Source organism: Helicoverpa zea, chromosome 4 (assembly GCF_022581195.2).
Source record: "Helicoverpa zea isolate HzStark_Cry1AcR chromosome 4, ilHelZeax1.1, whole genome shotgun sequence".
In the NCBI taxonomy this organism is placed as follows: Eukaryota; Metazoa; Arthropoda; class Insecta; order Lepidoptera; family Noctuidae; genus Helicoverpa; species Helicoverpa zea.
The window spans coordinates 2,724,612-2,752,291 of NC_061455.1; the positions used below are offsets into that span (position 1 = coordinate 2,724,612).

Below are 27,680 nucleotides of genomic sequence, written 5' to 3' on the forward strand. Positions count from 1 at the left end.
AAATAACATACCTAACCTGGTATTAAAAATGGTTAAAATATATGTGTTTTCATCAATTGCGTAAGAAGATTGTAATAGTTAAGTGAATGAAACTAAATTGTTGACATCCAATTAAATTGTTGACATCTAATTAAATTGTTGACATCCAATTAAATTGTTGACATCCAATTAAATTGTTGACATCCAATTAAATTGTTGACATCCAATTAAACTTTATTTATACTAAATAAATAAATGAAGTTGGTTAATGGATGGTCAATAAACAAGTAAAGTCCGTGAACCTTCTGTATCATATTTTGTACAATAATAAGGGAACTTTGGGCTAGAAAAGGTAACAATTTAAATTCACCTATGCAAGATACATTTTGTGGTTTTTCGGGCACATTTCACGGCGTGAATGGCCCGCTTTATGTACTCGAGTGATTTAATGATGTTAGTTTTGGGTTACTTTGCAATTTATTTCTGTGATATAAAGTTGCGATTGGATTTTAGATCATAAATAAAGGAGGTGAAAGTTTAATTTACTTTACACACCTACAGCTTATAGCAAAAAGTTGCTTCATTATGTAAGGTTGGATATCAATTAAGCAGTCTTAAAATAACTTTAATTTTACGCGAAATTTTTTATACATTACCTTTTAAACCAATCTCATTTTATTAAAGCTTCCAACATTCAAATGTTTTTCCCCCCTTAGAAACAAAGGAAGGTAAAGAAAAAAAAAGAAAACCGTGACAATGGTCTTATAAGCCCCCGTACTCAAAGGCTCAGGTATCGACAAGGGTGGCAAGGTAAGGGTTGAAACGAGTAATTTAAACGCGTCAATCTAAGACGTATGTGGTTTGGGGGCAAAAGGGAAACGAATGAATCGAATAGGAGCGAGTGAGTGAGTGAATGAGTGAATGGTTTTATGTTAGTCGGTTGAATAAGTGATGCAATAGTTTAGATTGGGGTAACGAGGCTCTTTTGTTTACTTTGATGTCTGTTTGGGTTAGATTTTGGTGTAAGTTGGATTTGACTAAGCTTTCCTTGTGGTTTGATCCGCATTCTAAAGAAATTGCTTAAATAGGGATAAAAGGTTAACAAACACATCCTCAGGAGATTTTAGTACAAGTACTCTTCATATAAATAAGCTGAGCTATCTTGCAATGAAACACGCTTAAATTAGCATGCTATCGAATATACGAAGAATAGTCTCAATCCTACACAAAGACTAACAACCTGAAATTCCCCTTAACTTATTAAAACATACAAAAAAAGAACATTATAAAAGACTCGCAACATCGTCGTTGTCGCAGCAACAAAACGACAATACGCGTTTACTTAATGATGTAAGAAATATGAGAAAGGCAGAGACGGCGACAATACGCTCTAATATTACACAGGCCGATGCTACGCTCTAGTTTGCTCTTTAATAATACAGCCGACGATGCCAGATGAAATTTCACGAAGCTCGAGTAAGGTGTTTCACACACGCGAATTTTTGACGCTACGATTTTTATTTACGCGTACAAACAGAATTCTATGTTTTGGAGAATAATTTAAAAATTTTAAGATGCTATAAGTTAAGATTAAAATAAACTAACTTCATTTGCATATACAAACGTTAAAGCTTATTTGTCAGCCATAGCATTTGCTCCCTGATTTTTTATTCCTGCCAGCTATTACAATCAAATATATTGATTTCATTTGCGTCGATAACTCGTTATACGAGTATGTTATCTCTATTAATCTTCTTCCTCATAAACACCTCATTTTTTCATCCCACTAAACGCAGCGACACGCGACAACGTCTGAAGTACCCCTTTAATAAAGTCAGCTACACACGAAGGATATTCCGCCTTCCTACCACTAGACTCCCTAAACTCCCTATCATTACCCCTCTCGCAGCATTTTTGAGGCTTCTCCAAGATTTTCATAAGCCCCGTAATAGGTGATATTAAAGAAATTTCCTACTTGGAAAATGGGAGGAAAAATTAACTATGGTAAGTACGTCATTCGCTAAAGTGCATGAGCTAATAAAATGACTGTATTAAATAAAGTTTGTACTTAAGTTTTATGAGACTGTTATGTTATGCAACTTGTAAAGGAACGGGTTAACATTAGCTTTTAGAAATTAAATTCTAAAGAAAGCATTTTTAATGTCACAATAATTTATGTTGAGAAAAGAAAGCTTGCTGTTTATGTGTATGACTTAATAATAAGCTTTTATAAATTGAATCACTTTGATCAAGTAATAAAATAAGTACGATTTTCCTATAAAACTGTTAGTACCACTGACCTGAAGTTGACTGTACATACCATTAATATGGTATCGTGAATAAAATTATTACTTTTTCATAAAATTGTATTTCCAAAAGTTTTGTATAGTTCTTTTCATTATTAAATAGCTCCAAATAAATTAATCGATATTAACATTATTAAGTCTCAATTTTCCGGCCTCCAAAACGTTCTGAACTCAGTGACCAAGATGGCGTATAATCTTATTAATATTTCACGGCTATTTTAACAAGATATTTCAATGTTAATTCTCTAAAGACAAAGATTAAAGCTGGCGCAATGAGAGGGATTTTTTACGATGTGATTATAAAATACAATGTAATAAACAAAGTAGCGGTTTAGAGTGCTTGTTTGGGTGTAAAAGTTAATTGAATTGAAGTATCAAGATCGGACGGCGCCGTAAAGTGTATCAGTGTTGTGAGCGAACGTTGTAATTTTTGTAATGAGAAATGATTTTAAAGGTAAGATCGTTGTTATAGCGTCAAAGCTTTGCTTTAAACAACGAAGTTTGGTCCTTACATTTTATTTCTATAAAGCTGGCCTCACGTTTTTCATCATCAACCCACCGTTTTTACATCTATACGTGCGCGAATTCCAGTTTTTCCTAAAAAACTGGTTCTCGTATAAAATATTCAAAGACAATAAAATTAATACTAAATCCTAAAAGACACCGATAAGAAAGATCTCTAAAAACCCAAAAAAATAAAACAATCGACACCCAAACACGTACTTCTCCAGATTAAAATCAAGGTAACCCTACGCCTGCTAATCCCGTGCCCAGTAAACTGCTCGAACGAATTACTGTAATCACGTTGGGGGGGCCCGCGGGGAATAATTTGTTGGTTTTCGGACCCTAGCGTAATGTAACACCAGTGGATTGGGTGGGCGCCTGTGGGGAGCGCGAGCGGTAGAAGGTTAACATGCACGATGTATGGGAACTATGGTTGTCAGTGTCACTTTGAAAGTGTTGATGGGATATTTAAATTAGGATGATTTTGAATAACATTAAAATACAATTTTAAGCTACACGGGTTCGGTGGATAAGTTAGTATCGAGTGTAAGTTAGTTTGTAAACTCATTTTGTATCAGTACAACTTTTTAGTCAATTGATAAAGAATAGTTAACAACTTAAGCAATTTTTCTTAATTTTCTATCTCATTGAAAAGAGTGTACAAAATGAGTTTTCTGCTTGTGGGGTTCCAGTCAAGATACCAAAAAATATTTTATCAGCGCACCACAGCTGTCCCCAAAAATATAATCAACTATGGGAGTACACCCTTCCTGATATAATTGGGAGGGTGTTGAGTCACGAGCCACTCTTGCGGTCAGAATAGGAGGGTGCCAGTCAGAGCTATCTAAAAATATACGTTTTATTAGGTCCACTATTTTTGGTCTGCAAACATTGTATGTCGGAGTATCGGGCAGTTAATTTGCGCAAGGCTAATGGAAAAATCCTTACATTTTAACTTACACTCCTATATTTGTACTATACCTAGTCTTGAATGGCACGACAGTAATGGACATTTATTTATTTCTTACACTACCATGTGTACAATGTGCAGCCTATGTTACCTTATTTACGGACCAGTTTTAAGCACTAAATAGCCAGTAATTTAGCCTTTTTTGGACATTTAAACAAAAACTAATAAACAAACGGAATAACAACTAGTATTCTATTATCCTAATCACGCATATCACACAGCAAAATCCTTGTTGACGCGAAAATCACGGGCATAATTTCAAGCGTATCGTCTAATATTGCCAACTGCAGTTCTGGCACGCATTTGTATCACCACTTTAATCATTAGCTGTATCAGAGCATTTAGCCTGTACATGCCAACTTAAAATGGCCACCGCGAGTATTACGAACCGCTCATAATATTATCTGTATAGTGCTTACAGCGGTCATAAAACTAATTTGCCCATAATGAGCGCCCATTAGCTGGTGTAATATGTGGCACTTTTAATTTTATGGAAAGGTGTTTTTGTAAATTGGACCTTATTTTTAGTAGGTAAGAGTGAATTTTAATGTTGCGATTTTGATCTTGTTAACATTTTTAATTTGTGTAAGTATAGTGAAGTAAACTATACTTCGGCCGTTCAGAGAATGCGTTCCTGACACCTATCAGTTAGTCACGACTAGTGATGGGCACAACATAACACTGAGTTCGTTACCGTTCCTTCAAAATGAACCGCCGCATTATTTTAAGATTATTTTCGTTTTAAATTGGCGGAATCATTTGTTTTATATTTTAGTTATTTAAGTGGAAACCAAAAAAAGGTAATATTCATATAATAAAATTGTTTTATTTATTCTTTGTTACAAGTACATTGAATTGAATGTGCGAACAGAATATTAATCAGACTCCGATTTGCTTGAGGAGGTGGTGTCTTCATCATCATCTTCGCCTACATGTATAATTATATTATTATCAATAACAGAATCAATCCTGATATCTCGGTCTAACAAAAGCCGGGTAATCAAATAAAAACAGATCGAAAACACTTGAAAAACGTGGTCTATGCGCACGAAACGACAACGGACGACTGTTTTAGCGTCACAAAATGGCGGCCCATAACGCCATTTGGGGTTACCATTTTTAATCTAAGTATAAAAATGCGGTTTGGTCATAGTTTTATTTTTATATTTCATAAACGTTATAATTAAGTCTTATAGTCCATTATTTTCCAATTCTTAAAAAGAAAATCAAAACGTATTATTTTATATTATAACTGTATAAGAACAGATTACGATACTTGCCTGTTATTTTTAGCACAGCACTACAAAATATAAACCGCTGACATAACCTTGTAATAGCGCAGTATAGATTTAGAAAAATATTGTTTACCAAGTTATTTGACACTCAGTTTGGCACAAAATTATAACATTCATTGATTATTGATATAATAATGTTGTTTTAATGCTCCTCAATTGTTAAAACGGTAAACAACCAGCAAAAATATTTTTATCGTAACTGCAACGCCATTGCAAAGTTACGTCGTCAGTTCAATCGCGACGTGTCAGGAACGCATTCTCTGAATGGCCGAACTATAATGGTAGATATCCAGCAGTGTAAATAATGTTGGTAGAAATAATTGGTAAAGAAAAATAAATCTCACAGCTCATGATATATTTTAAGTATAGAGTAATATTTTTCAATAACTCAACAGCGTTTCAGTACGTGGATTCCGGGAAATTGTTAAGTTGTTTAAACTTACTTATACTTTTCGTATAAATTATTTCATTTGAATTAAATAACGTACTACAATGTATTTACTTTTACTAAATATTCACCAATTACTTTTCGATATTCCAATGTTTGTGTAACTAAAAATACTTTTAAATGTTTAAGTTACATTAAATAATAAAAAATATGATGGTGCATACTTATCGCATGGGACGATTAATATTTCATTAGAAATCCACCTGAAACAAAAAGAAAAATTTCATTAGAAAATATATTCATATATCATGTAATTTTTTTCAGACGGGTGTACAGTTAATCGACTTAATATCGGACATGTGTCAAAATCGTCTCTCTGAATTCAAATTATAAAATTACTGAACTATTAATTATATATTTAAATGAAAATTATCCCTGGATTATAGTTCGGCCATTCAGAGAATGCGTTCCTGACACGTCGCGATTGAACTGACGACGTAACTTTGCAATGGCGTTGCAGTTACGATAAAAATATTTTTGCTGGTTGTTTACCGTTTTAACAATTGAGGAGCATTAAAACAACATTATTATATCAATAATCAATGAATGTAGTTACGTCGTCAGTTCAATCGCGACGTGTCAGGAACGCATTCTCTGAATGGCCGAACTTTAGTATATAACAGTATTGAAGAAGTCGAGATTTCACTACCATAGACACGACAATGTTTCCCATAAGAATTTATGAATATCTCACAAAACCTTTGCCAAAGTAAGAAGGTATCCTAGATGAATGACACCAGTTGGTCTTAAAGCATTTTAGACAGGCACAAATAAAGAAAAGTTTAGTCAGATTTACCCATAATTACTTATTGGTCTTACAGTAATTTTTAGACAAGGACAAAAGTAAGGATAAGTTTTAAGTATTTTAAATGTACTGGCATTAAATGCCAAATGTTGCTGTGCCCTAACAGGGTCCACAAATGTACGTAGCTGTAAGCTTATTTTGTAACACCATGTGAAACTTGTGGAACGCAATAAATGATATGAATATGAATATGGATAAAGTTAGTCAGATCTATCCACAATTATTTCCCAGACAAATACAGACAGGTAATTATTCCACAAGCAGAGCATGATTGCTTTTTAATAGGTAACATCAATACAGATTGGTAGGTATGTATAAGGTAAACGCAGGATTGATGAGCCCTTCGCGCAGTAAATCATAGAAAACGGTATAATACAGAGGGGAAACTCAGTTAATGTTTATGGATTTTTTGTTACGAAATATTATGGACACAGGTGGGAGTAATATTGGGGTGGTTCAAGTTGCTGTGTCTATTGTTTCATTGTTTATTGTAAGTGTGGCGGACTAAAACCTTTATACCTTCCTACCTTTTTGTGTGTGTGTTTTATTTTTATTTTATTAATTTTTCTCCGTCAAGATAGTCTGACATATTACAATATTTTTTACAATCTTGCTGAAGCGTTTTTATTAAATACAGTCCTATTCAGGCCTGCGTAGTACGCTTATGAGCATCTTGCTTAGATGCTACATAAGTTTTTCCAAGTTTAAGTTCCTACCATAATTAATACTTATAAATGAAAAGTGAGAAAGGACACAGGGAACTTTTAATTCGTGTGCGTGAATTAATTCCTGCGAAACGTGGGTGAAACTGCGGGGTACAGTTCGTTAATCATAAAATCTTTTACTGAGCAATCATAGCGATGTTCGTCTATATTTATCTAGAGTCTTAACACTAATCGTGAAATGGGTGCCGAGATATAGCCTGTGCGCTGCCTATGAAAAATGCAATGATTCCACCACACTACACAAATAAATTACATTATTCGTTTCACAGACATACTGAGGTTACGCCACGCGAACACAGTAATAATCGCTATAAATACAATCCGTCAATACGAGACAGCCGTCGCCATGTTTTGCTATCATCAATTCTGTACGGTGTAGGATTAATGAATAATTAATGTTAAGTCTCCGTGTTCGTGCCGTACACGATTTAATTTTCATTTGATTTGATTGTTCACGGCCTGTGAGTGCGTCGCGTTGCGAAGTGTAACGTAAATATGTGTGATTTTAATGCTAGTTGATTTGGTTTCACGCTGAAGGTCGTACTAATATTATAGACGTAAATTAGGGGGGGTCTTAGGCCTCTTGCTCACAAACGTTTTACTGTAGGTACTTTACCGTATTACTATATATAGTAAAGCTACGATAAAGTACCTAACTTTACCGTAGCTTTACTATACCTATGCAGGCATGGCGCGGTGTTGCATGGGCCACTATGAAAAACGTGCCTTGAACAAGAGTTCTTAGTCCAAAAGGGTTTTTCCTTTTTTATTTATAGCTTGCCCGTTTGATCACTATTGTTGGAAATTAAACAAGCAAGAAGTTGATAAACATATAATTTCACAAACAATTCTCAGTCATATTTATTTGAAGTATCCGATTAAAAATGCTGCCGATTCGTCCGATTTATCGGCCGTGCATCCGTATCGGAGTAACGTCTCCTCCACGTTGAGTTATGGGCCACCGCCAACTTTTACTATTTTCCCCCTTGCACAAATTTTAGGGTTCCGCGACTTAAAATAAAAATATATCCCGCAGGAGAAAAGCAGGAACACAATATAGATTTTCGTCGAGATTTTTACGAGAATCTATAAAAACGACACTTTATTGAAATTTTCAGTTAAATTTGTACCTGCTTCTGTGTTTGATTTCAATTGATTTTTCAAACAGTAATAAATTTTAGAGTTTATTTTTCTTGTTTTACAGGTTTCGTATTCTACTGGGTAGTATTAAAATTTGAAACTTCGTTTGAAGATTCTTAAACTAGAAACGCTTGAACAGATTTCAAACTCAAACTATTTATGTGCTTTCCAATTTTACTGATTTTTTTTTACTTATATTTCCATAAGTTATCTACAATTTTGCTAAAAATATAATATATCCATTAACAAAATATTAAAGAAGCCTACTCATACATCCCGTTATTTTTATTTCCCGGAATCTCGCGGGATAGCCCGATAGTCCCCCCCCTAGGAGGGAGCACCAGGTGGGGTTGAGCAGATAGTCGAGCGAGCAGTTGAATTATATTGTTATTTCTGCGATCAGGAATCGATTGTGCGTCCCGACGGAGCGTGGTTACCGCGCTCAGTCATATGGATACTTGTGTTCGGCTTTTAGGCTGTAAAAATAGATAGTAAAAAGGTTACATCTATGTGTTAGTGATTTATATGTGTTAGATATTAATTTCTTGCCTTTTTGATAACAGAATAAAATGTTGCTTCAACAGTTGTTTGTTGTGCCACTTATTTGTTCTAAACTGTATAAGTACTGTATCTAATTAAGTATGAAATATCGTCACCAACTTGTATTAATTAATTCCTGTCATTTATCGAGCGTATATTCTCTCAATTCTATGGACCATGACATAAATAGAAAGGGTGACGTGAAAGTACATAGAAACTCAAGTAAATAAATCCCCCTCTATGACGGTCGTCAAGGAGAATATAGCCTTTTTTGATTAACGCCACAAGTACACCGTCTCAAGGAAAGGGTTATATTATAATATTCCCCTGTAGGGTTGTCACATTCGAGATTATAACAATCTGTCAAAACCCGTCGTCGGATTGAATCGTCAATCTTTCGGAAGGACACAATTGTGAAGGTTGAGGAATAACGAGAAATAACTACGCAAGAAAAGAGTTACAGAATTTGATAAATACATCGAATATTAAAATGAAGGTTCTTTATCAAAAAGTAAACGTTCCATACTTCATAAATTAGAGGCATTTGACCACCAAAAAGACCTGAACAATACCTCTTTAATGCACAAGATCACAAACCCAAACTACAAAGCTATCTTCGCGCAAAAGCCTTTATTCCAAATTGTAATCATACCCCTATTATTACTGCTATATCCAGTGGAACTATATTAAAATTACAAACAAAACTGAACAAGGCCGCATACGAATCCAATTCCGACCAAAAGCAATCTTTAAAGTCAGTTCCACATTTTCACTAACGCTTAATAAAAAGCGACAACCCTATACGGGGCCACAAGCAAAGAATGTACCTACCAGTAGAAAAATATCCTGCACTTACCCGCCCCGCGTATTACTACTACTTATGTTTTATGTCAAAACATAAAAGTATATATGGTTCTCTGTGTGAAAATAACAGAAATAAACTGGCAAAATTTAAAATGAGCGATGATCGTACGAATACGCTTCGTATGAAAATATGGAATGCTATGCCGCTGTTGTGTTTCGCGGTGTCCTGCGTGAGCGACGAACGCGACGCGACGCGACGCTGCGAACGCGACGAACGCGATCAACTCAAAGGAATTCCCTACATGCGGCCTATGTGACAGTCTGCGGCGAGACGCGACGTAACGCGTACTTGTTTTGAGGGCGACCAGACGCGACACCGCGAACTATTCAGAAGCGTTGATTGTTGTGGGACAAAAAAAACATAAATATTAAAGAAATCGTTTATTAGTACAAACAAGTTGGAAGATTGTTGCTGTCTGTACTTTAAATATGAACTTTCAAGCAAAATTGTAACACAACTTCTCCATGATTTGAGAAGTAATGACCAAAATCACGTAGGACATCTGTCGCGTATAGCATCGCGTCGCATTACGTCGCGTCGTGTTGCGTCGCGTCGCGTCGCGTTCGTCGCTCACGCAGGACACCGCGTTTGTTGCGTGTCTCCTTGGGATGAACGAAGATGGTGTTTTGTTGAATTTATAGGTAGAATAAGGTAGATTACTTGAATGGGATTGAACGCTGTCATTGTATCCAAGGAAAAACATGATTCCCTTTCTGTGATGCCAGGCAAGTAAATGCAACAATTTGTTTCGGCCTTACAGGATTGATCAGCTACTTGATGGTTGCTGGAAAAAATAATGAAGTCTAAAAATTCAGTTACCAAGACTTTGAATTGACGAGGATAACGTACTTATGCATAAGAGCCGTTATGAAATCTTCATTTTTTGCCAACTAAGTTTTAATGCAAGCTTGTAATATATTCCGAACACGGCCAAAGTAAGACTTAAGACCCCCAAACTTTGTACTTCCCAAAAAACGGACGGGCGGCGCTTGCCAAACTCGCGAAACAAAAAATAAGAACTTTGATCATTATTTATAATACTTTTTGCACGTGGATAAATAAGCCGCGACCTCAAAATGCGGGCCACTCCTGGAAATTTATTATGATCTATCGATTCTCAGTTCTCTCTTCATAAAAATCCAACACCCTTCGTACAGGCCCAAAAGTTGGAAACTCAGCCAAAATTATGTCAAAACTTGGTACCCTTCTTACAGAAGTTATTTTACTACTCCACTAAGACTTTAAGTAGGGAATGAAGATGGGGATAATATAAAAAAGTTCCTTTGGCAATATAAAAAGTGTAAGGCCGATTTCTATAGAATTCGGATGGAAGTCGCAAGGGCCGTTTAGCTTTATTATTGGTTTCAAGTGGCAAGTGCCGTTAATACCGGTTTGGGGAACTTTATTATGAAAGCCTGGCTGGACTGAAATAAGACCATTTGCGAGATGATGAAGGCTCAAATACTGCGGCATTTAGCTATAAAATTGAGAAAATAAAACTTAATGACTTTGATAAAATCTTTCATTAGAATTATTATGCTATTAGTTTATGAGTGTTATAAAATCTGTAATACTTTAAAACAGACTTTGCTGCTTAAATGAAATTGGCATACTCCAGAATTCTAAGTGTGCTCCTCTAAAAAGAAAAGACAATGATCTATCTGCATACTTTTAAGAACAAAAAGGCTCATTGCAATCAGCAATTTGGCTTCCAATTGTAATACTTTTGGACTTGTTCCAATAAGGATGCATTTCTGTTCCCAATCATATCTTCCATTTTAGTCTTTCTAGACTATAATATTATCGTTTATCGAAGAAAACTGCTCAGTAAATCTGTTGAAATAGGTTATGGATGGCGAACATTTGCAATCCGATTTATCGTCAAACGAAATCCGAAACTTGCATACGTTTGAATACAATACTTTCTTGCTACAGTTAAAACTGCGGTGCAAAATGTTCGGAATTTCTTTCTACAGTTATGAAATCGTTAGCTGGTATTTCTTTGAGTCTTGTTTTAAGTACATTGTCGACTTTATCGCCACCTATATTATATCCTGCATGTAGAGTTTAATTGGTTTTATTCAAAACGTAGAGTTTTCAGCTTATTCAACCAATACCCACTCAATATAATTACCCAAATTACAGTTTTAAGTAGACATTTTGAAATATATTTTGGTCCAATCCGGCAACTTCGCAACGCCAACTTGTTGGAAATAATTAAATTCCGTTCTCGCAACATTCCCTTATTATTATTTATTGGTACAAACTACCCTCGGGGCCAGCTTCACTGCTGTGTGTGTTATTTTATGAAAATTTTTGTTTCCCGTTATAAACGTCGAGAATGTTTTAAATATTACGAATGAAGTTTGTTGCTTTCAAGATCGGTCAGTGTTGTACGAAATTTGATTTGGCGTGTTTTACAAAGCTAGTGTTTCGTTTAGTTTAGTGTCGTCAACAAATCAGGGGTAGTAGTGACTTTTTTAGAATAAGTTAGAGACACTTCAGAATTTTTGGTAAAGGTCATAACTACCATAATACTTAAAAGCCACAATTTGAGATTTTTGGCAGTCAGAAAACTGTACTTTTATAAGACCAAATTTTTGTCGGCTTACTCTTGTTCGCCATCCCTGCCATTATATCAAATCAGCATACGTTAATTCCTTATTTCGTTACTTATCAACATAGTAGATGGAATATATACTACATACAGAATCACAGCATCTACAAAAAGATCCAGTTTCTACATCTATACCTAGAATCCAATCGGTTCACAACAAAAGTGCATTGCAGCGCTTATTAGGTGGTTACAAGACGGAGTGGTTCAGATTTCCCACGAGTCCCTGTACCGTGGTCAATCTGTACTGTACAATGTACAATGACGAGCTCTCGTCTCGTCTGAAAGGTGCTTTGTCTTAAATGTTTATGTGTAAACCGCTGAGAGATTTGTTCAGTCCAATTTTGAGTTAATTTTATTTCTAGTTTTATTTTTGCTTTAATTTTTTATTTATTTACAGTAGTTAGCAAAATTCGTCAGAAAAAAAAAATGCGCTGAAAAAAGCGGCCATCCATTTGAAATATAGAACGTTAGTTTCATCCAAATCCCTGACCTTTCAATCGTCCATTCCACTCTACATTTTAGTCTGAAAAACGATGCCGATCAAATCGTAAAATGTGAAGGCATTTTATAGTAAAAAGAATTGCTTCTACTACCGTCACGTAACTGTTCGGTCGTTCACTATCCTGATTGAATATCGATGGGCTCCCCTAGGGCAGACCGCCATTGTTTTCCCATTGTGCGCCACCATGGGACAATAGATTAATGATTATACGTGCCCCACCATATTGTTATGGCATCATCGTCGAATTACAATGAAATGGGATTATAATCGATTAAATTATTCTGGGATTACGTTGGTACTTTAAAACAGGTGCATGCTTGAGGATTAATTACGAGTAATTGTAATTACTCGTAAAATTCTCATCCCTCTGGAAGGACAGCGAGTAATTTTTGTTTCTGACTCGTGGTTTTTAACTGCCTCTCAAACAAGATTGATGATACATAATCATATTTTCCAACTTCGAAAGACAACAAAGGAACTCCACCACTTAATCAAATTCTAGACACTACACACTAAGTGGCACCAACTGCGAGCATTTATGAAAGGAACGACACAAACGTAAAAAAAATATATTTCGAAACACAAGCGATTCAAAAAAATTCAAGCAAAATTGAGACGGACACACTCAAGCCGTAAACAAAGTGTGGCCGTCACAGGACTCGACACCTGCTCCTGTTTCCCGTAAAAAAGGGCATAAAAATGGCAGGATGAGGGAAAAATAAAAAAAAGGAGGAATGAGGACATTAGCCAAACAAAAGGGAGCCGAGAGGGTCATAACTCGAAGCGCATTTTCCTTTGTCACCGTGACGTTGCTAAATCCGCAACTGACGTTATATTGTTTAGGCTGAGTGAGGAGCTGCGATTTTTTCGTGCGACTCGATTTTGATGTGATGTGATGGTTCTTGCTCAAAGTGGTTGCTGTACCGTAGGGTGGGTGGTTTATTGCGGAGTACAGGATAATTAATTTGTCGGACGAACATGGTTGTTACTGACTACAGCTTTCGTGATATAATGAAAGATAGTCATCTCAACCACAGAACTTTAACAGTTTGCTTCTGCCGATGTCCTCACATACCAAAAAAAATACGATCTCACAGTTACACCCAATCTGACTACATTACCGTCACCCCAAAACGCTCAACCGTCGTAACCATGCAACCGCCCTAAATCCGGAAACAAAATCGTCCGCCGTACCTGGGATCGTTTCCACTACTCATTTCATGCATATCATATGTAGGTCGGCAGAATTACTGGCGTACAAGTGTCACGAACATTAATCTTGTGGCTAAGAGTGGATTTGTGAGGTCCGCACTGTCATTGTTTATCAGTCGTCAAAATGTGTTACAGACTATTGTGATACTGTTGGTTATTCAGTTATTGATGTCCAGTTTTGAATAGGTGCGGTAGCCGCTTTAAGCTGGTTGGAATTTGTGGGGGTGCTGGTCATGACAATAATAATTTTGTATTTATGTAAAAACAAAGGCTTTTTGGAAGAATAAATAGTGAGCTACAATGTCAACAGAATGTATATTTTTGGCTAAGCTCTGAAGTTTATTATACAATATTTTTCACAAAGGTCCAAATAAATCAAACAAACAAAGCTTATATTATTCAAACAAAATGGAAGGAAGAAAAAGCATTCATTTAGCAAGATATTAACTAAAAACCTTAGGACACGAAATACTTATATCACAAAAAACTCTAGACTAATGTTCGTCATTTAGAAAATTACCTATTGTATGAACAGATAAAAAATAAGTTCCATCTTGAAGACTTAGTATTTTCTCCGCGTATTATTTCGGATCCCGAACCAGTGCTATTTTTCCTGAGATCCTCCACAAAGGGGCCTATCTACTATTTCATTTACCGGCAGTCTATCTATATCGATTCTTTTGTTCTGTTAGAAGTCCATTTCTCCTTGAACAGAGCGTACGCCGGTTTGCCTCAGGGCACGAGCCGCAATGTAGTGGAATCAAAACGAAATAAATGAAATTTGAAAGAGATCTTACCTATTGAGGGTCCTTTGTGCTGGATACTTTTGTTTGTGATGTATATCACTTTTGGGAAGACAATACAAGTACAATAAGGGCAGATATAATTATGAAATACGTAGTATTTGCGGTTCATTGACCTTGTAGGCTTTCAGAAGTTATTTATATAGCGTTCTGTGAAGGAGATACGGTTAGAAGGTATCTTATTGTGTAACTATGTCATTGTTCTCATAAAAAGATTGACTCATCATTGAACAGTTACCAACCATCACATACAAAAATTATGACAAAAAAGGTCTTAAAAACTAGTCAAACTCCAAGTAGGTACTTTAGGTTTTGGCTAGAGTCTTTGACCTTCACCTTCGGCCCACAAGAGCGAAAACATGAGCGATAACGCGCTGAGCATTTATTCATCACCTACAATGAAAGCTCAGTAGATAAATCGCGGCTATTCTCATCGTTAAGTAATAGCCGACTCCTGGGCACGGAGTAAGGGTAGATGAGTGGAGATGCCAAAATGCAGGTAAGTCAGGCGCCATCACCTAGGTCAAATACGTACGGTGATCATTATCTAAAAGATCAGTTACGAGTAAACTAACGTTCAAGTTCTTTAAAACATCCGTCAACGGGTTTTGGTATCGGGTCCAAGAAAGGCGTATAAGGGCGAAGATAGTAATGTTCCTCGTCCCCCGCACACTCAATTGGCATGATACTTTCTTAGGAGATATTCAGTTATGGTATCTCCACTAGTCATCATTCTCCGTGCTCCTGGGCTATTCCGGTCCAGTGGACACGAAAAAAATATGGACCCTTGTGTTTGACTGCTAAGAGTACCTAGACCTAATCTTGTTTCTTATCGTCGTTCCAGACTTTTGTTTATGTGAACGGAGGGCTCTTGATTACGATTGAATGAATGCGTGAAAGAATCTTGAGATATTCAGACTGGTCTGGATTTCGAACTTGAGTTCTTTTGGAGAGATTGTTACGGCAAATCATGAGTACCTTTTGATACCTCTAAAGAAATGTCACAACTAAAATAAAAGTACTCATGAAGACATCTGCACGAAATACACCTACAACGTTTAAAAACTCCTTGTGCCGCATTGAGGACAAAAATTATGTATGTTTTCTTGATTCCACGTTATACTTTTGGCATTTTACGAGTATTATCCGGTTTTTTCACATCGCTCGATAATACAATCGACCTTGGAAAGTTGCGTGTATTTCGCGATTGATTGACGGTACCACGCTATGAAAGTTATAAAGGATTCAGTAGTAGGGTGAAAATGTAGTACAAATTTAATTCGAGAAAGTGGCCTGACAAAAGTTATTATGAAAGAAAAAATATATATAGGAAACACGATATGGCGGCTAATATTGTTAATTGTAGTATGGTGTCAGGTAAAGAAGCATAAATGACTTACATTCTGAGCCCCTACAAATAAAATCGGAAAAGGGGCAATAATTACGTATTATTCTAAAAATATTGTGGTATTTAACCTAACCGGACAGTATAAATGCTCATATAAACGACTGTATCACGGAATCACGAAGTTCAAAATGCCGAAGTACTGAAGCCATAAAGTACACAAGATCGATGCACGTGACTTAGAATGTACGCTACATCGAAGTACTAAATTGCGAATGTTCATGATACCGATGTACGGAATATCGAAAGTTTGTTATAGCGAAGTACGTGATTGCGATTGTTCTGAATCCCGATGTACGGAATATCGAAAGTTTGTGACACCGAAGTACCTAATATCGAAGGGTTTAAAATCACGGTATCTGCGGTAATTGGTAATATCAACCGGAAATGCTTTAAATATCGTATTTTGATCAATTTCCAGTAAAAAATGCATTGCTTTAATGTACTTGTGTTAAATCTACGAGATCTTATGTTGTTATTCCACGACTTTGTTTTCGATTTTTGTCGTGGTTCACATTTATTCATCATTATTTGCCGAGCCTTTCCCAACAACCACCCACCCACCTAACATTGTATTGAGGTCTGCATTATATATTATATACACTTTTTGTTTTCAGCATTGTATTGGGGCCAGGGGAGCATCAATGTTTTACAAGGAGCGACAACATAAGATCTCGTAGACCGACCCCAACATTGTTGTTGGGGAAAGGCTAGGCTCAATATAATGCAGACCTCAATACAATGTTAGGTGGGTGGGTGGTTGTTGGGAAAGGCTCGGCAAATAATGATGAATAAATGTGAACCACGACAGAAATCGAAAACAAAGTCGTGGAATAACAACATAAGATCTCGTAGATTTAACACAAGTATAGATAGTTCAACTCAGATTTGCGCGCGGCCCTATGTGTGCGTCGGCTTGTAACTATACAACTTTCGTTCGTGTGACAGTGACGTCGTCCGAGCATGACGTGTTCTTATCGCTTTTTCTTATGGGTACAGTCGTTTACAAAAATGTCTAGTTCTTCACGGAGAAAATGTTTAAGGAGTCAGGTAGCGTTTCAAAAAATGAAACAACATTCAAAGCTTTTTATTATTACATTTTACAGTTTTTCATTATTTTCTCATACGTTTTTTCAAATTGACATTGACAGTACCTAAGAAATAAATGAGGTGAAATATCTAAGATGAATTAAATACTTACATTACATATACTTACATATTTTCTAGCTCGGGGTACGAGGACAATAAATAAAAGTGTGGACTAAAAATGCAAAATTCATCATTTGATTTTTCAAGGAGCGATTCAGAATCATTATAAATAAATAAACATTAAATTACGTAATAACTGTTTTCTTTAAACAGCCGTAACCCCTAAATAACTGTTTTTGTACCCGACTGTACCTCTTGTCACGCACACAAAGTCACTGTATATGTACAAGGGTTACCCACACATAAGGCCGCGCGCAAGACTGAGTTGAACTTACTATACATTAAAGCAATGCATTTTTTACTGGAAATTGATCAAAATACGATATTTAAAGCATTTCCGGTTGATATTACCAATTACCGCAGATACCGTGATTTTAAACCCTTCGATATTAGGTACTTCGGTGTCACAAACTTTCGATATTCCGTACATCGGGATTCAGAACAATCGCAATCACGTACTTCGCTATAACAAACTTTCGATATTCCGTACATCGGTATCATGAACATTCGCAATTCAGTACTTCGATGTAGCGTACATTCTAAGTCACGTGCATCGATCTTGTGTACTTTACGGCTTCAGTACTTCGGCATTTTGAACTTCGTGATTCCGTGATACAGTCCATATAAACAGCGAGTTGTCACCTTAGGTATAAAGATCGAGTACAAAACAATCTCGCTACTGACCCTAAGTCATTCTGGAATTACATAAGGTCAAACAAAGATACTTTTAGTCAGTACAAATTGGTAAAAGAGGGACGTGTTCTGTCTGGAGATGAATCTGCTGAGGAGTATGCACGATTCTTTCACTCTGTGTACAGCGAGGCGGCGGGCACGCTGAGCGCGGAGGCGGCGTGCAGGGAGGCGGCGCCGAGCAGCGCGCACGCGCACCTCGCCTGCCTCGAGCGCGCGGCCGTCCGCCGTGCGCTCACCTGTGTGCCGCCTAAGCGTTCAGTGGGCCCTGATGGGATACCGCCTTTCATTTTAAGGGACTGCCGCATAGTATTAACGGGACCTTTGCTGCACATATTCAATATTTGCTTATCGGTAGCACACTTTCCGACTCGTTGGAAATTGACTAGGGTCGTACCTATACCTAAAGGTCGAGGTGGCACAGATGTCAGTGACTTCAGACCTATTGCGGTGCTCAGCGCACCGGCCAAAGTGTTCGAGATGGCTGTTCACAATATCCTTTATGCACAGATCGGGGCTCATTTGTCTGATGCGCAGCATGGCTTCCGTCCTGGACGCAGTACAGCGGGAAACTTACTTCACCTGATGACGCAGTTGGTTCCAGCTGTCGACGCCGGGCTTCAGGTTGACGTAGCTTACCTTGACTTCAAGAAGGCGTTCGACACAGTCGACCACGACATACTCTTGTCGAAGCTGGCGGGTATGGGCTGCACATTACATACTGTAAAGTTCTTCGCCAGTATCTTCGAGATAGGCGTCAGTATGTCGACTGTGGCGGACACTTCTCGGAGCCCTACTACACAAGATCGGGAGTCAGTCAGGGTAGTAATCTAGGACCCTTATTATTTATTATCATGGTAAATGATATAGCGTCGGTAGTCAGGTCAACATCTTGACTGTTTGCTGATGACCTTAAGCTGTCAGCAGTGATTAAAGGTACTGCGGATCGTGACATGCTGCAGCGCGACTTGGATAGTGTCACTGAATGGAGTCACAGCAATAAGCTGCACTTCAATGTCTCAAAGTGCGCGGTACTTTCGTTTACCCGCGCACGAAACCAACAACACCACCAGTACACCATGAACGGGGAGCTGCTGCAGCGTGTCACGGAGGTGAAGGACCTAGGCATCCACTTCACCAGCGACTTACAGTTTCGCAAACACGTGGTGAATATTTGTAAGAAGGCGTACAGGAATCTGGGATTTATGCTGCGTCAGGCAAATGACTTCACGAACATCAGTGCATTAAGGGCTTTGTACGAGGCTCTTGTGAAGAGTCATCTGGAATACAATGCGGCCATCTGGAGTCCAAGTGAAATAAAGTATAAAAAAATGATTGAGCGTATACATAACAAATATATACGTTTTATGTATATGAAAATGTATAAGATATATCCGGGATATCCATTACTGTACCCCACCTTATTCTGCCTCGGTATGGTAGGTAACTACAAATTGGAAGTCAGACGTGAAGTGGCTTTGGCGACTTACCTGTTAAGAGTTCTGAGAGGTGACATAAAAAAATCGGGTCTTCTAACAGAGATAGGTTTTTGTGTACCGGACGAGTACATGGGGCGGCGGCGCAGGCCGCGGCTGCTGGTGGTGCCGCGCGCGCGCACTAACTTGCTGCAGCGCGCACCGCTCACTCGCGCGCTGCGCACTCTCAACACGGTGGCTGAGCACATCGACATATTTAACTGTACACTGAGCGAGTTCACAAGGGCCACTTACTGTGTAGTATGTAAGGATTAGTAGTTATTTTGTACTGTGTAGTTAAGATATAGTTAAAGAAATAATAATTGTAAGTAGGTAAATAAATAAATAAATAAATATAAAAAATATAATTTTCTATATTTTGCAATCCTAGTCATCTAGTCAAACATGACCATGTTATGATGTAGACACATTATGCCTTGTAAAAATAATGACATTTATGGAGGCAACTTAGCAAAATATAATGATTTGAACGTTGCCACAAAACTTTAGATATTACATATGTATATACAACTGTTCCACATTATGATTGACAGTTACACGGAGCAATAAACGGTGTTAGCTCATAATCCAAGATTCAATCTACATAGCATTAATATCCACAAAATAATAGCGACTCAGACAATCTCGTTTACACCTAAGCGCCTAATTTCAATATATTTAGTTTAAGCCTTTCCATTTGGATATCGTCACACGTTATTTTCGTGTATATTTTTGTATCAAGTACAAACGAAGGTGACATTACGGCTGTCCTCGCGATAAAATCATATTAAATGTATGGAATATTCAAGTTCTTTGTTCTTATTGTGGTTGAAACCTATTGTTTCAAGTATTTGAGCGTTTTATTTACAAGTGTCGTCAAAAATTTGGGGTAGTTGGATTTTAAAATAGGTTTAATCGTTTTCGTCTATAAGAGTTTGGATTTTACTTTAAGACATGCTTGAAAAATATTTTAGAATAATTTGCTTGAAAAATATTTTAGAACTGAGTTCAAGTTACAGTGTGCAATATACCCATTTGTTCAAAGAATAGTTCCGAGAACGAATTAATTACGCCAGTTACTACCACCAAAACATAATTGGCCCTAAGACAGACCCCTGTGGAAATCCACGTAAAGTATAGCCATCAAAACAAGATATTCTCATTTTATATTCCTTCATTTTCAAATTCTACCTCAATAATGTGAAAGTTTCAAGGACACTCGGCCTGTCTCTCGTCACAAGGCGCTTTCGTTACAAAATTTGTGGAAACAAATTGTCTAATGAAACAAAGGACTCGTCTCACAGCCAGCGAGTATAAATTTAATTATCAAACTCTTACTTTTGGAGTTCATTACAATTTGGGTGAGCCGGTGTTACGTAGTGTTGTGGCCGAATTTTGTGTTTTTATCGTCCGATGAATAATGTTTATTTTATGAGCAATTCTTTTGCGAAGTTTTCCTCATTTTTGATGATAGGCCAATTTGGAGACGAATTGGTATTCCGAAACATAATTAGCTAGCTAACATGTTGTGCTGGCTCCGCCGCTGCACAAGCAGAGAACCTCAAGCGGCGCAAATATAGTAACCTTATAGGCAATTACATGTTTGAGCCGTTTGGGGTTGAAACTCTAGGGCCATGGGGTCCGAGGGCGCACCTTCTTGCCAGGGATATTTCCCAGCGCCTGGTTGACACTTCCCGGGACCCAAAGGCTGGCTTTTATTTCGCACAGAGGTTGAGCATTGCCATCCAACGTGGCAATGCTGCCAGTCTTTTGGGTACATTACCCAGTGACAGCGATGAGGAGCAATTTTTTGATGCACTGTATTAGTTTTAAGTTGTATATATATAAGTTTATTTTATTTTATTTTCAATTAATGTAAATATATTGTGAATAAATAAAAATATTAGCTACGTATCCAAGTACTCTGTTGGAATAAGATCTATCTGACGTTTTATGAAACTCTGTAACCAATAGTCGTTCTATTTATTAAACTTTCAAGCGAAATTCATTAAACTTTTTTACTATTTAGGCTCTAAAATGTACAGCAAATTTAAATTAAATTACTAGATCCGAGCAGATATCGCTTTACAAATCACCATTTTATACAAACAGTTGCCTTTCAAAGACAAATAAAAAGTAATTTAAAAATAAAATCGTATCTATATTTATTGTTGAAACTTTCATGTTATGCAAATTACTGTATCTAAGTTAGGCGAAGAGATCTCGGATTCGTTGCTGATGAGTTTATTCCGATAGCCTCGGGCGAGGCGAACTAGGGAACAGGGGGTAAGGGAGGCTTGAAACGGAATATTGTATTAAACGCAGATATCCCTTTTCACAAGTTTTTCTTTGAAGCACCTGTTACTTGTTTTAATAACTTTCCGATACTTGGCGCTCTTTTTGACTTAAGTAAGGTGAGACGGAGTCAAAGTGGACTCGATGACAAGACTATCCGAGCGCAGTTTACACTGCGATAGGTATCGATTTAATATCGATACCTTGAGGAAAGTGTTCGTAAATAAAATGGATTTCTATTCAAACTGAAGATGTAGGTTTTAATTAAATGAAACCTTATTATTGATACAGGTAAGTAAAACCTCCGTGATTTTTGTTTATCAAAATAATTTATCAATCTTTTCTTCTCTATATAAAGACACGAAAAATAAGGTTCATAGTGGCAATGTAATAAAAATCAAAAGACAGAATTCTTACGTAAAACTACTACATAATCAAAAACACTTAAATGTTTCACCACCTTACCTGTTCTAGACCCCATTTACCTACTCAACACTGCGGTATCGTGCCACAACGTGTGCCGTACAGAACCCAATGATGGAGGAAATACAACGATTACTATCGGTCATTAACAAAACGATAGCATTTGCTAATGGTATTGGTCAGAAATGCGATACCAATAAGTTCTGGCGGCCAGCCAAATAGCGAGCGTGTTAGTAATTACATGTGTTCAACTGAACTGGCTAGCTCAACATGTTTAGTAGGCTGCAGTTCTAGGCTTGACTTAGTGCTAATATATCTGTTCTAGTAGATGGCATTATTAGACTGTATGTTGATATTAGGTAGGTCGTAAATAGTTAATGAAGTTTCGTGTGTTTAGAATTAAGGTATTTTCTCTGAAGAGTTATGTCCATAATGGCCTGGCTATTGATTTACAGTTCATAAGGAAAAAGCAAAATATTCGTGTCAAGGTATTTTAATTTTTAGGTGTTATATTAACACTTTATACTACCGATTCTGCAGAAATTTTTAACTGTATTTATTTTCTTAAACTTAACATCAAAATTTTCGCTTTTCAGAACTTTACTTCAGACTACTTCACAAGTCTTAAAATTTTAAAGTAACAAAAATAAAGTACCCGACACACGAGTATGCATGATAGCCGCGATTGAATCGTGTTAGGGCGGCGATTTACGTCGGTGACGCGTTAATAAATTTCGTCCGGCGGCGGGCGAGCGCGGATAGTTAGGGTATGTTCACAAGGGTGTAATCGTAGACTCTGGTAGTGGAGTTGGTTGAGGTGAAATTGGGAGTGGTGAGGGATGGTGGTAAAGTGTTGGTGTCTTAGATTTGATACATGGTAAGAGAATCTATACTAATATTATAAACCTGAAGAGTTTGTTTGTTTGAACGCGCTAATCTCAGGAACTACTGGTCCGATTTGAAAAATTCTTTCAGTGTTAGATAGCCCATTTATCGAGGAAGGCTATAGGCTTACTTTTTATCTGGGTTCGTGCAGAGGTTACCACGGGATGCGGGTGAAACCGCTGGCAGAAGCTAGTTAAAAATAAAACAAATGAATTATACTATTTTGGTAGAGTAGGTACCTATGTTTAGATTATATTACCTACTCCAAAAAAGATAAAACAACTGTAAATCTCTGTATAGTAAGTAGTAATTCATTCATTGCGAGGAATCCTGTTATACACATCCTAAGACAAAACATATTTTTACTCAAATGTTAATGCGAGAGTGTCTACCTGTCGTGCTTTCCCGACAAAAATACTGAATTAGGGGGAACCACTGGTAAGACTCGTTTTCTTTCCAAAAACTATGTATAATCATGGCACTATTGAACTTTTCATACTAGCCCAGAACACTTTGAACTCGTCCCATCTGACCCCAGCCTAACACCGCGTCGCTAACCCAGGCCTCTTATTTCATTTGAAGTTATTAGATAGTAGCGACGCGACTGCCTGCATTTATGATAGCCTACATTAACACCCACTAAACGGTATGTTTTAGGAATTGTGGGAATAGCATCGCATTAGTTTTAAGAATATTAATTTGTTATGTATTTATAGTATGTTTAAGTTTTTATAGATATAGTATTGTATTTATATATTGATATGGTGTTTTTTTTTTATGTATTAGTTTATAAGTATTGTAATGTACGATATATGTGTATTTGTATTTTTATGGGCCCTAGTTGCCTGAAATAAAGGAATAAATAAAATAAATAAAATTAGTTAGGAGGGAAAATATATGTAAGGAAGTGCTTTTAGTACACAAGTAAGATACTAAGATAGTTGTTGAGATTTGGAGAATTAATATTATGGGTTTCAAATCTGTTTTGTAACATGTGATATTTCAAAGAATAATATAAAAAATAGTCTATGTACTTTCTTGGCCAATAGGATAGCTGCGCCAAATACTTTTGTGTGAAAGAGAAACATTTACCGTCTTACCACAAAAACTTTTTAACGTCAGTTTAAGACTTGTCTAAAAAAATGTCAAATTATGACGTTGACATAAGGTTCATTTTGGAGACACATTTTTTTTAGACAAGTGTAAAACAGTTGTTAAAGTTTTTGTAGTAAGGCCAACAGAGTTTCTGTTCTATTTAAAATGTATGTGAGGATATTCAACAATAAGCTGATGAAATTATTTGAGTTGATGAGTAAACAATAATTTTAAATATATTAGTAGCACATGTTACTGAATTTAGTAAGTAATTGAAGGAGATTCAACAATTATTATATAAGGTAATGTTATCTTATACATATAGGTAAGTGTACCGCATATTCATTTGATTTTTGCTTCCCACAGCGTTAAATATTGCTTTAATAAGTGAAAACCATAAGTATGTTATGTAAAGTTAATGTAATAATTTAATTCAATTAAGCCCAAACCGCAACCCGTTACCGCTTGCGTTATATGCAATTAATTACAACATATAAATAACAGGAAAACCTTATTTTTTGCTGTTTATATCTGAAAATTAATTATTTTATTGAATGTGCCACAAGTTTTTCAATATGTACAAATATAAAAGTAATTCTATCTTCATTTTTGTAATATAAAAGGAATTAGTTAAGTACAAGCTAGTTATAGGAAAATAATTACATGGAGAGTTAAATGGCAATGACACAACGAAACATTTCATCAAAAATCACCACTCAATAAACCACCAAAAAAACAAATAAATAGTCCTATAAATAATCCCCACAAGACTCGAACAAGCACTTCTAAGGGACTGAATAAAAAATATAATCCAGTTAAATAAATCACTGGTTGACATTAAATGTACCGGGTACGGCTTTTAAGACCGCAGCAATAGAAGGTACCTTAGGGTTCGTAAAACATGAATCTTGATGTACCGTAGTACCTGAGTACACTGTGATCTACTTAGACTGTAGTGTTCAGGATAAGTAAATTACGTTACTAGAGGTAACGAAGAAGAGAAATAGTATGAGTATGGTGCTTACAATTGAGCTTCAATTTACGACAACAGTAATTCAGATATTCATGATTTTGACGATTAAAACACAAAACGAAGCAAAAACCTAATGTTACCATTGTATTCAAATACATTCGTATTATTCAAAAAGTCCGGATTAACCTGCATTAAAAAAAAATGTGTTGTTTACGAACAAAACATACAAAGAAGCTTCCGATACACAATAAATTAATGATGCAACCGATAAAAGCAAAAACTTGTGCAGTAAATTGAATAAATACAAAACAAACGGTCCAAGAGGTTAGGGAGAGCCCGACTAGACAGGGGCAGCAACTAAATAAAACTCGTAAACAGGAAAACCGGGGGAAATACCCTTGTACAACAGCACGGCAGGCAACAAGAGGACATCGATAAACAGCCACTAATATGCACATACTAATGAGGTTACTCTTCCACGCTTCTACATTCCAAGCCCGCACTCGCTGCGTACACAGCGCCCTAACATAAATCGTAGGACGGTTGTCGTTACGGCAGCTATAAATCTAACCGTTCACTAATACACCACATTCAAATGTAACCGGTGGTGGGGAGATCTTTCGTGCGACTAGATTTCTTCCTTCACCCCCCCAGCCCCCCATTTCTTTGCACCTTAAAAGCGGTGCGTAAAGTATGACCGCATTTATTTCGAGCGAGTTACGTCGACGGTAAGGTTAGGTTAAAGTGTAAGCGATTTAAATAAATCTTTGTTACGTTGTTATTGTAATTTAATGTGGTTTAACTTGGATGTAAAATAAAGACATGAAGTCAGGTCTGTTTGTTTGAATTTGCACGTATTAACGTTTTAAGTTCTTGTATTAAAAGCATGGTTTCATAGAACTTTTTAGTTAGTAAACTTAAATTAATCTGATACTATAAATCGACAAACAAACTTAACCCGCACTAACAAATCACATCCCCCAGAGTAACCACAATTTTTACCAAAGCACGAATCGTTCTACCGATAGACAGTTTTATGCCACAACAGGGAACCTCGGTCAGAGAAGGATGTTGAACTCCAAGGTCCCTAGAGGTCCTGAGGTACAACTAACGTAAATGCACCCACAAGGAAGGCAAAAATCTTCGGGTCATTGTTGAAGGAGGAAAAATTACGGAAAAACCCTTCAGTAGGCACAATGAGAGAGTGAATAGAGCTCCCGATGGTGTGCTATATATCTCCGCATTATGTTTATAGCTTAGCGAGATAGTTTGTGGAAGGTTGCCGGATTAAGGGCTTACGCATCGGAATTTGTTGTCGCGATAACTATTTTAGGTGTCTCGCGTTAATCTTTGACATAGTAATGAATTAGACGTCGACTTAAGTACGGCAGTTGGTGTCGTATTTTAGGAAGAAGTAGGGAGTTTTTACTTAGTTTAGATTGTTGGTGTTTGTATTTGTACCATCGTGACTACTGAGGAAAAACATAAAATAGTTACACTAGGTTTTAGCCACAATTTTGCCGCTTCCACATACAGGCAACATTCCACAGGTATTCCAAGTGCAATATCGTTTAAAGTAGCCTCTTTTCATAACTTTATTACCACCATCTACCGGTCCTGCTATTTTAGCGCAAAATTATCGCAAACCAAAATATTTTTTTTTTATTCATATTAATTTAGTAAACCACAAATCTATCATAAACCGCTACCTCTTGTCATAATACCCGCTTACAATATGACCAAACCAACTACGTGACGGCATTTTGTTTGCATCCCATATTCTTTCGACATCGTCAATATTTCTCACGCGCCAAATATTGTTGGGTATAAAACACGCTTCTTCACAGACCAGGTATTTCAATCGAGATCTGCTTAATGTTGGAGAATAAATTCTTAGGGTGTTTGGGTATGTGTGTGATTCACTTATGTATTTTTACTACTTCAAGAATTACTACTAATATTCTTCGGGTAATAAATACACACTATAGGTGTAGTGTTCAATTTTAATAAATTATACACCACATTGAACAAGTCGAAACTATGTAGTTGAAAACAGATTATGTACACAGTTCAAGTATATTCTTTTGTCTAAACAATTGGGAAGCTGCGTACAAAAGTTCGAAACGTGTCAAACACACACACATGCGCAATAGCGAGACTTTTATGTTCTTTTCCCGGTGTAGTCTGTACATACCATCTCGTATAATTGAAAAGCAGGACTTCTAAAACGATTCACATAAATATTCCACAATTTGTTAGAAAATGAACAATCTTTCTGGCAGGTCCTACACGGCAGAATTCGACAAAGAAAATTGTAAACTCGTGGCAAGTTGGACAACTTATTCGTTATATTTAAGAGCCAAGTTTATATAAGCTGAATAAAAGCAGAGTGCTCACTCAGAAGAGAAGTTTCCTTTCTGGTCATATGTACTCAACATTTTAAATAAACTTCACCGTGCTCACCAAATACAAACATCTACGTAAATATTTTATGAAAAAGTAAAATCATCAATTTTGAT

General features: G+C 36.6%; 1 protein-coding gene across 2 annotated transcripts in view; it reads right to left on the minus strand.

Moving 5' to 3' along the window:
• LOC124629504 (CUGBP Elav-like family member 1) overlaps positions 1–27,680 on the minus strand; it is a 292,193-nt gene that overhangs the window by 190,775 nt on the left and 73,738 nt on the right. For both annotated transcript variants that reach the window (XM_047162894.1, XM_047162896.1), the window contains exon 2: positions 5,667–5,705. The gene's annotated coding sequence lies outside the window, so the exon portion shown is untranslated. The remainder of the gene's footprint in view (positions 1–5,666; positions 5,706–27,680) is intronic.